This window comes from Pinus tabuliformis, chromosome 4_1 (assembly GCF_031772625.1).
Source record: "Pinus tabuliformis cultivar Carrire ecotype Pingquan chromosome 4_1, CPIR1, whole genome shotgun sequence".
In the NCBI taxonomy this organism is placed as follows: Eukaryota; Viridiplantae; Streptophyta; class Pinopsida; order Pinales; family Pinaceae; genus Pinus; species Pinus tabuliformis.
The window spans coordinates 510327513-510338610 of NC_142303.1; the positions used below are offsets into that span (position 1 = coordinate 510327513).

Below are 11098 nucleotides of genomic sequence, written 5' to 3' on the forward strand. Positions count from 1 at the left end.
CCCTTAATGTTGAAATGAACAAAAGGAAACTAATTCACATACAATCAATCAATATTTTTGCAAGAACAAAGACTTTATGACAGTTCCTTTTCGAAAGAAATGAAGATTTTTACACACTTTCTTTTGAGCAAAGATTAATCGACTATAAACTAAATTTGACAATGAAATGATAGTGATAAAGAAATCATTTAAGAAACACTAAACAATAGAGGCCAAAGTAGGGCTAGGAGAGATAACACAAATTGATTTTATAAGTACAACAATCATTGATCTTTCAGCAAGCAAAAACAGAAGGAAATTTGGGAAAAATCAAGTCAAAGGTGGGATCTTTTACCTAAGGAGGATCAGCGTAGCCTTGAATGGGAGACAGTGTGCTTCAAATTACTTTCCTCAAGCCAAGGGTTCTCTGTAATGCTTTGTCTCCTGACCAATCCTACGATGGTGCAAGAAAGGACATTCTAAGGACTTTCAAGCACAATTAAAAAAAAAAAAAACACTTCAAAAAGGTTGAAACAAGATCAATGGAAGCAAGTAAAGTCTACTAGGGTGTACTAGGATGAAGGTGAACTACCCAGAACGATGATCGATCTGCAACGGAGTCGCCAATTTGTTATGTGGAATTTTTCATCTACAAATAAATAAAATTTCCCTAGGTGGGTAGCTACACCTAGAACAATATATTTAAAGCATTTATCCTTTTTCTATAGAAGATAAATAAGACAAGGGACCTACTTGTTATCTTTTGCTTTTCCTTTTTCTCCTTTGTATGGCTCATGTCGCTCCTCAAACTTAATCCTCTTGACAAGTACCTGCAATCATAAACATAGGACAAAAACCAATCAGAGAAAGAGATCTATCTACTATAAGAAAATGGAATTGAAGGAATTTACACATATAATCATCATACATAAATACAATAATATGGGAAAAGGTGTAAACAAATTTATTAAGTAGAAGGAATAGCTACAACCATGAAGTCCGATCCAATGTCACTCCTCTAGCTTGAGTTCCATCCAACAACACATCAAAAGCACAATACTCTGGCAGCATAACAATAATTTCTTACAATCTCAAACCTCACACCAATCATATCTCCTTACAAATTCTCAAAGTCTAGCCCTTGATCACTTAGATGAGTGCTCAATTTATAGAAAAATGTAGGTGGTTTGGTCATAAATGAGGGTATTGAATGGCCTTCCAAACTTAGAGTTAGTTTCCATGGAGGAAGGGATGAGAGGATAGGAGGTTATTTAACTCATTCCCTATCCAATTTTGAGCTCATAGGAGATGATAAGTGTCGGAATATTCTACAAGGCTCCAAAAGATAAGAATATTCCAAGAACCGTACGAGGATTTCACTCAATATCTCCCAACACATGTCAAAGTGGGCCTAGGTGCACTAAAATGCACCCTTACATGGGCCTACCTACACTGAAGCACATTTACCGCTAACCAAGGCTGCACTAGTCCCTCGAGGAGGCATTTCTGGAGGGCTTCATGCCAGGAAACTTTCAGGGAAGGAGGCATTTCTAAGTGATGACTTGTATAGGGCATGTAGCAACTAGATTAGGGTTTGATGAGCCCTAATAGTACTGATTTGAATGTTGGGAGTGATGTGCCCAAATGGATCTATAACAATACCTTGTTTGATAATTTATGTTTGAGCGAATTGACTTGCTCGATTAAGACAATTCATTTTCCTAACATTTTGGCAACATTTCCGGGGAGGTTATTAATGATGTAAGACCATACTAGCATTGTTTCTTTTTATACATGCAGTTTTCATGAGTGCATTAGATGTGTTTCTAAATCCAAGGTGATAGGGTAGTAAGACAAGAGGTAGTAACTTGCAAATTGCTTCGAAAGAATGACACATGTTCAAAATCATAAAGAGTCACGACACATAGGCTTCATTTTCTACAATGAGTTTTTGTTTCAATAAATTTTATTCAAAGAAGAAACAATTATTCCCCCCTCCCCCTCGTGAATTAACCCACTTACTAGCAGAGTATACTAGCTAGCTAAAGAAGCTTGTTGATCAAGGAAGAAATGGTGCTTCAAGTAATATCTCAGTGAGGAGTACAAGATGATCATGAAATTCTTTTATTGAGATAAAAAAATCATCCAATTGTGAAGTCATGAAGGTAGAAATTAATATTTTTCTTGAAAATTTTAAAATTGATATGATTATCTCTTTGTCTTCACAATTGGATGTTTTTTAGGAAAAGGAAAAGCATGATGAAGTGGAAAAACGATTGCTATTTCTGCTCAAACTATAGGAAGAAGCACTTCCTTAAAGTTGTCCACTTAACAATGTTAAGGTCTTTGGTATTTGTTGGCATGATAACTCAACAAATCATTGCCCATGGTTACCAATATTAAAAGAAGTTTTCAAGGAATCAACCGAGGAGATAGAGAATCCACAGCAAGTATGATCACCAAGTATGGATGAAAACCCATCATCACATTTTAATACCCGAAATACCCTATTATTCAACAATTTTAAAATCCTATTATTCCATATAAAATTCCTAGTCCTCCTCCTATTCAATACCCTACACTATGGCCACAATGGTCCTCTCCCCTGAGCTAGATATTCCTGTGGCCTCAAGGATGGTTTGAAGCCTCCTTTACAAGGAAGGTTTCCATGAAAATGGAGCTACCTGTGAAATAACAACAACAACAACTCATGTCCAATGCACCACTAAATAATTGTCCTGTATGGTCCTAGATGCCTGTGCAACCTAACCCAAATCCAAAAAATAAGGTTGCACAACAAGTCAAAGAACCTATGTTTCCCACTTACTCCCCCATTAAATGTAATGACATATATTTTAGATCGGGGAGAGGAGTGGATTCAAGAACTTCCCCTATTGCCATAAAGCATGAAGAAGATAATTTACCTCCGAAATAAGTCGTAGTCCAAATATCATTAGAGGAACAATACATAATTGGAACTCATGTTGAATCTTTTGTTACGACTGATACTTCTGTTGCTGTTAAAACTTCCATTACAATTGATGTTGTTGTTACTATTGAAACTCTTGTTACAATTGATATTGTTGTTACTACTGAAACTATCATTACAACTAATGTTGTTGTTAGTGCACAAATTATTATAGCAGTTGATGTTCGAACAATTGATATTGTAGTAGTTGTTACTATTGAATTTGATGAAACTGTTACTTCTCAAACTACTATAACAAATAATGTTGTAACAATTGTTACTGTTGAAATTTTTATAACAATTATTATTATTGAAAATGTTGAACCTATGGCCATCTAGATGGGAAAAACAAGTATTCTAAACATTTTGGACAACCTATTCATAATAAGAAATACATTTGCATCTCAGGGAAGAGGAGAAAAACAAGGAGCTAATGAGAAACATCAAGGGGAAGCTCAGATAGTTCATGAAAAATATTGAGGAGAAAGCCCAAGAATTTTTTTGATAATCGTTGACAATTTGGAGGAGAAGAAATCATCAATGAAGAGCATATATTGGAGTCTAAGATCAAGGAGTTTCTCTCCATCCTCTCACCAAACCCTTCATTCCTTCAAGAGAGAAATGAACAAGTCATGGTATATAAGCATGGCTTGACAAAGGGAGATACACCAAAAATTTTTGGTGAACCAAAGGACCAAGAATATGTGGATCAAATTGAAGCCTAGTTCCAAACAATCATCGACATACAACATCATTCCATCACTTGACAAATCTTAACAGCATTTCAGTTAAAGCATCTAGTTTCTCATGCTATGGTATGCATTAAATTTTATATTCCAATATTGAGTATGAATCCATTTCTACATCTATAACACACATGGTTACACTAGAAGTACTCCTAGACTTGAAGGATATCATTCTTTCTTCACGTAAGTAGGGTAGGATCGTATAGAAAAATAAAATAAATAAGATATATATATATATATATATATATATATATATAGATAGATAGATAGATATATCTACTCTCTTAAAATAAAATTGTTGCAACATTTTATGATTTAAACACTTAGTGTTAATCATTCTCGAAGTTGCTACTCGCTAAGATTATTGCTACATCATAAGGCGCAACCATTGCAGCTCATCGATCACGATTAATTATTATTTTTGGCAACATAAAATTCTCTTGGGGAAGTCTTATTACATACGATTCACTCTTAATCTCTCAATATTTTGTAAAGTGACTAAGATTATTTATTGGATGATCCTTCTCCAGATTATCTGGCCACGATCATCCAATCAGTCAGTTGGGGAGGGAGGGTGTTACATGGAATTTACATCTACGGATAAACACATCTTCCCTAGGTGGGTGACTACACCTAGAACAACAAAAAGAAAGTAGTTTAACCTTTCCTTATAGAAGATAGATGAGATGGAGGAACTTACTTGTTTCCTTTCACTTCCTAAATCTCTTTTGAATCACTCTCGTTGTTGCCACTTAAACTAAATCTGCTCAAAAGGTACCTGCATCAATAAAAACAGAAACAAGAAATGATCAAAACATACATGATATATCGACTATAAAACAATGGAACCAAAGACATTGAAACACATAATCATCACAAATATGAACAATCATATGAGAAAAGGAATAAGCTCTTTATTAATGTAGAAGGAAGAGTATCACCCAATACATTTTTATTATGTGCCACTCCTCTAGCTTCAGTCGAACCCTCGCCACATCAAAAGCACAACACTCCAGTAGCACAACATTGCTTAACATAAACTCAATCCTCAAACCAACAGAATTTCCTTACAAACTTTAGATTCTAGCCCCCTTGATCACTATGATGAGTGCTCAATTTATAGGACATGGAGGTGGTTTTGTCATAAATTATGGTATTTAATGGCCTTCCAAACTTGGATTTAGTTTCCATGGAGCAAGGGATGAGAGGATAGGAGGTTGATGGATCCTTAGCCTATCCAATTTCGAGCTCATAGGAGGATATAAGAGATGGGAACCTTCTAGAATCATCTAGAATGAAGGAATATTCCCAGAACCCTATCAAAATTTCACTCAATCTTGCCTAGCGTAGGAAAAAGAGGGCCTAAGTGCAGGCCACAATGGGCCTACCTACTTTGCAGTGTACTGTCTTAAGGCTTGGGTTGTGCTAGTATCCTAAGGAGGCATTTCAGGAAGGCTTAAGGCCATGAATCTTTCATAGAAGGAGGCATTCAATGAGTTGACTTCTATAGGGCATGTAACAACTGAATTAGGGTTTGATGAGCCCTAAAAGTACTGAACTGAATGTTGGGAGTGATGTGCCCAAATAAACCTGTAACATTTCTCCCCTAAAGCATGAAGTTGAAAATGATAATGTCGAGTGATATTCTTTACGATGTGACGAAGAGGAACTGAAGTAGACGGTGACCTACATTGATTACAATACATTACATCATGATATTTTGGATTTTTTTTCATGAGTTGCTGAGGGAAGGCATACCCATGCTCAACATATAAAATTTTATTACATGCACATAGATAGTTGTCTACATATATAGACCCGTGATGGGATGACCATCAGTGTAAAGCCATCGTACAAATGATTTAGTACTTTCCTGAAATCGAAACCCATATAGATGAAACTAGATCTGGGGTCTTCTATCTCATCCAATCATTCACTCAAGCACGAGTTTAACCATGTGAATATGTGATCTGAGGTCAAACATGGGAATATAGCTTCTGATTACCATCCAATGATGTAAGTCGTTAACCGACATGAGAGAGATCACCAATAATGATAATGATTCTCAAGGTACTGCAATACATTCTCCATGGTGTGAATATATGTTTTGATGTCAAACACCATAGGAAGTCTTTTGGTCAAAGTCTAGTGATGTCAACCTATCGCCATAAGTGAGAAACTTTCCATTGATGTATGCAAGCCCCAAGGTACTGAAAGGGTGTTTCTAAGTCAACTTCTTGGATAATGTGCTGATGTCGATAAGAAGCAACTCATCACAAGAGGGCCTTGATGTATCTCACATCAATGACATGAAATGAGTATAATAATTTTAGAGACGTAATGTGATTGACGACACAAGGTTCAGGAATGGCGGTCATGAAAATGAAGGTTTATGAGTATTGCAAAGGATGAACTTTTATTGAGTGACTTCTCTTGAACATGTCGGCGACACTGAATGAATTGGAAGCATTGACCCAAAACCAAAGTAATGGATGTTGTGATAGACCATAGGTATGATAACCATCAAGTAGATAACCCAATCCAAATAGTCATGGAGATGAAGTGAAAGTGTCATGTTCAAGAGCGACTTGCTACCATAAAGTGATTTATCCCTTTTCCCATTTTCCCTAGTCATTGTTGACCAATACCTCTTTATTTTTTATCAAGATTGAGGAGGATAACATATGCTTGTAGTATAATTCCACCCTTCAGGTGAATCCATCGCTATGTGAATTTTTAACAAGCCTAGTGAAGGTGAAACTCGGTCTTGTCATGATGAACAAGTTTGTCGCTATTTGATGTTTTAACGAGTTTAACGACAATGAGAACTCGGTCCTTTTCATGTTTAAAGAGTTTGAAAAGGGACAAAAATAAAAATCCACAAGTTCTTTTTCATAAGTTTGTCTCTCAAGTCCAAAAAAGCGTAAAATAATACACGAGAGAACCTATTGACCATGTTCGATCAACGTATTCCTTTTTTGTAAGTAATATATCTCAATCTAGAAAAGGGTTAAACTTATACTGAGTAGATGTCATTTCCAATCCATTTACGAGCTGAAAAGGACAAGCACTTGACAATCATTTCATATTTCGAGACTCTGAACAGAGCTTAAAGAGGACTCCACTTAGAGGAACGAGTGGTGTCTAGGATAGAAACTAGTTCCAGTGATGTTGGAACTTCTCAAAACATGTTGATTTATGTGAACTTCTCAAAACATGTTGATTGATTTTAGGGGACCTTGTTTTATTTTTTAATGAGCTTGACACAAGACAAGGAGCTCTGTTTAGATTCCTTGTTTCAATTTTTAATGAGCTTGACACAAGACAAGGAACTATGCTCTAGGACCTCTTTAATTTTTTTAATGAGGTTGACACAGTAGAAGAACTATCCTCATATTCCTTGTTTCATTTTTTAACGATCTTGACACAAGACAAGGAACTATGCTCATGCAACTATTTCATTTTTTCGTGAGGTTGACACAGTAAAAGAACTATCCTCATATTCCTTGTTTCATTTTCTAACGAGCTTGACACAAGACAAGGAACTATGCTCATGGACCTATTTCATTTTTTAATGAGGTTGACATAGTAAAAGAACTATCCTCATATTCCTTAATCATGACCCATAAGAGGTCATGACTTCTAAGAGGTTCTCATCAGATAGGAGAACAATGCTCTGGAAGGGATATGTAGTAAGGAATCCATTAGAGAGATCTAGTTCCAAGGCCCCCAGTACATAATGAACAACATGATAGAATTGATCGTCAGTTGATGTAGGCATGGAACAGGTTGCCACATAATTGACCTGTGGCAGAAAAGATACCATTGGGACAAAAGGACCACTTAGGGAAGAGGGTTGACTGGAAGCCATATTTGGACTAGGAAATGAATGCTAGTAAATGGTGACAATTATGCCTTCATGTGGGAAACACATCACTTGAAAGAGTTTGAAACAATAGCTCCCATGTCATAAACATAGTTGTGCCCAAGAAGTAAATTGTAATCTAAAGGGTCTGGGACTACCATCACATTTAGATAATAAAAGAAATCCTCCCAAAGTAATAGGCAACTAAGGAAGGATCCCTAATGGTTGATTGGTTCCTCTGTTAAAAGGCAATAGATTCTGGGTAACAGGCACAAGTGGAAGCGAATTGAGCACTTGCCAAGAAGTAGAGGAAATGATACTCATAGATGCACCTTCATCTATAATAGTGCCAGATGTAATCATATTATAAACCTGTACTATGATATGGAATGACACATAAGAAGGAAGATGACATCCTACTAGTCGATTCAAATCAAAGGAAGTGACTAGACTACTTGGAAGGGGTACTGTAGGAACGGGAGAATTACCCTCTTGAATTACGAGAACAGGAGGATTTTCCTCTTGTCTTGATGGAGGAGGAGGGTTTCCTCCAAGCTCATTGGAATTTGAAGAAACGAAAAGAACATGAGTGGTATCATACTCACTCTCTACAGGAAAGGTACGATTAAGTGAAGGTGAAATCGGGTTAACTGTTTCCTCGACCTACGATTGGTCAGGTATAGACTCATGGGATTCACATTTAGAGAGAGTGTGTTTGACCGATGATTGATTTGGGTCCGTCACTTCATCAACTAGTGAAGGATTAAGGGACAGTCTCCTGTAACTAGATGGAAGTCGCTGCGAAGAAGCGGGACGGTAATCCAACAGTTTTTGGGCTTCATCCAAACAGGGACAAAGGTGAATGGGGTGATTTCCTTCGCATAACCTACAGGGAAACTTAACTTTACCCTTGTTTCCATGAACTTTACTATGACTACTTGATGGTGTGTCACCAGCATGATCTCTAGAAGTTGATGACACAGGATGATCTGAACGAGAAGACCATTCTTCTAAGACCTGAGGAATACCAGAACAATTTCAAAGAAAATGGTCTCCCATACAGATTTTGCAAGGATATCGAATTTTGTGAGGCTTATCAGATGGTTTCTCATTAGAAGTTGCATTTGAATCAATGGTTTACTGGTTTCCCCCTCGCTGAATTTTCTTCTTCTTCTTCTTCTTATCCACCTGGTTACTATTATCAATACTTTCACCAGCCAAAGAGGAAGAAGTGGAGGAAGAGACAACCGACGAAGAAGGTAAAGGGTCAACTTTACGATCAACCGAAGGTTGATTTTGTCCAGTTGTAGGAATATTATGTTGCGGGGCCAAGGAGGTTGAGAAAAACCACAGTGGAAAGACGATGGTAAGTCCCAGAAGGGACAATGTAGCCATATAAGGAGCACTAATATTTATGAAAGGAGGAAAAGGACTAGGATTCCAATCAAAAGGAATTCCTTGATCGATGAACTCTGGAGTTGTTGCCATATGTCTCAACCTAACATCAACTAAGGAGTGACATGGAGGATGTTATCCATGGCCAATTAATTAATTTTAATCAAAATAACATAACAAAACAAAAGAGGGATAATCTAGGAAAAAGGATTACCAAGTAACTGTGAACTGTAATATACTACCTTAGTAAACCAAGGACTTAACATACGTGCCGACAATCTCGTCGAATGCTATGTTAGGTGTGTCACAGTGTATAAGGCGACTGACTCGGTTACCTATGGATGGATAACAACCTAATGTAGTCCTCCCATATATACCTGAAAGTACGTGGAGGCCCAATATGTGTTAGCGTTGTCTAATGCGAAACCGCACTGTGAGAGAATTCCTTTATACTTTTCGTACTATAATATTGCCCTATATACTCGAAGGTACGTGTATGATCTACGATATACTTATGTACATGGAATGAGGTATCACACTCAAAATGTATCACAGACAATTAATGACAGCTTCTATGTTTCACGATGCTGGAACAGGTCTCTAGCCTAGAACCTTTAAATATTATTCGTTAGGTGACAATGCTCCATTCGGTTAATTGAGATAACTTTTAAGTTGATCTTGATTAAGAGTTTTTCTTTCAGGTTCACCATGTGATGTCTTTACAATTCCTAGAATGCAACTATGATGAGAAACATTCTTTTCATTTGATTTTGAACAATGAAAACCTTAACTACAAGGGATAGAGAAATTAGAATGTTTAATCAAAGAGCAAAGAGCACAACTAATGTAATTCCCCTATATTATTCCTACAAGCACACACAAACCTTTGATTGCATAACGCAAGTTTTTCTTTTCAATTCCCTTAATGTTTAGATGAAAAAAACGAAACTAAATGCACATACAACCAATCAATCTTTTTGCAAGAAATGAAGACTTTACGACATTTCCTTTTCGAAAGAAATGAAGACTTTACGACACTTCCTTTTCAGAAAATATTAATCAACGATAAGCTAACCTTGACAATGAATTGATAATGATAAATAAATCATTTAAGAAACACTAAAAAATCAAGGCCAAATTAGGGCTAGGAAGAGAAATAAAACTTGATTTTAGAACCACAAGAATCATTGATCTTTCAGCAAACAACAAGAGAAACAACTTTGGAAAAATCAAACCAAAGGTGGGTTTTCTAGCCTAAGAGGAATCATCGTAGGCTAGAGAGGGAAACAATGCATTGTAATGCATTGTCTCTAAGGTATGGGATGCTCTGCAGTGCACTGTGTCAATACCAACACTCCGCTGGTGCCTGAGAGTCAATTCAAGAGACATTGAAGCACAATTTTTGACTAAAAACTGTTGGACACCTAATCCTTAATGGGTTAGTGTGGAAGCCGAATAGACCAAAGCAGTCCAAGAGACCTTGGGATGTGAAACCCAATGGTCACTACATGTACTATAAATGTAAACCATTTGTTAATAAAATTGTACTACATGTTTTATCTTTCATATCTCTCTTGCTACCCATGTGTGTTTAACATGGTATCAGAGCGGGCGATTGCTGGTCCTGCTCCAATTTGAGCCACTTGTTTTGTGGTCTCTATATATATGTCAGTTCTGTGTTACCTGACCTCTGCCTCTGCCTTATTCTCCTCAGACCTGAAATAACCTACCTCTGCCAGCACTGCACATCTGTCCATACTGTCATTTCCTGTTTTAGCGCTGAAGCTGATACGCCACCATCGATGAAGGTCCAGCTCCTTGTATGCGTTGTTAAATGAGATACCTGCGTTCTGTCTGCCACACCTGCGCTGCCCTGACATATTCTATTTATGATTCTGCGCCCTCTTCAGTTGAATACGCTCAAACTCCATAAACGTTTCATATTCTGTGACCACTGACAACTATGACTGTGCATAAACGTTTCTGTCCATAACGCGCTGGTCCGACCTGCCGGATTGATGAGCAGCTGCCCCCGCCTGTTTGTCAGTCGCACCATTATTGAACGTTGTTTTGACAAACCCTGAACATTTGAACGCCTGAATGATCCACGCAGTGCCTGTACGCCTGAATGACCTGCTCCACAGC

The 11098-nt window shown here is 37.2% G+C and overlaps 1 pseudogene; it reads right to left on the reverse strand.

Moving 5' to 3' along the window:
- Positions 1–10833, reverse strand: part of LOC149176794 (uncharacterized) — a 35872-nt pseudogene extending 25039 nt beyond the window's left edge.
- Positions 10834–11098: the final 265 nt, after the last annotated feature.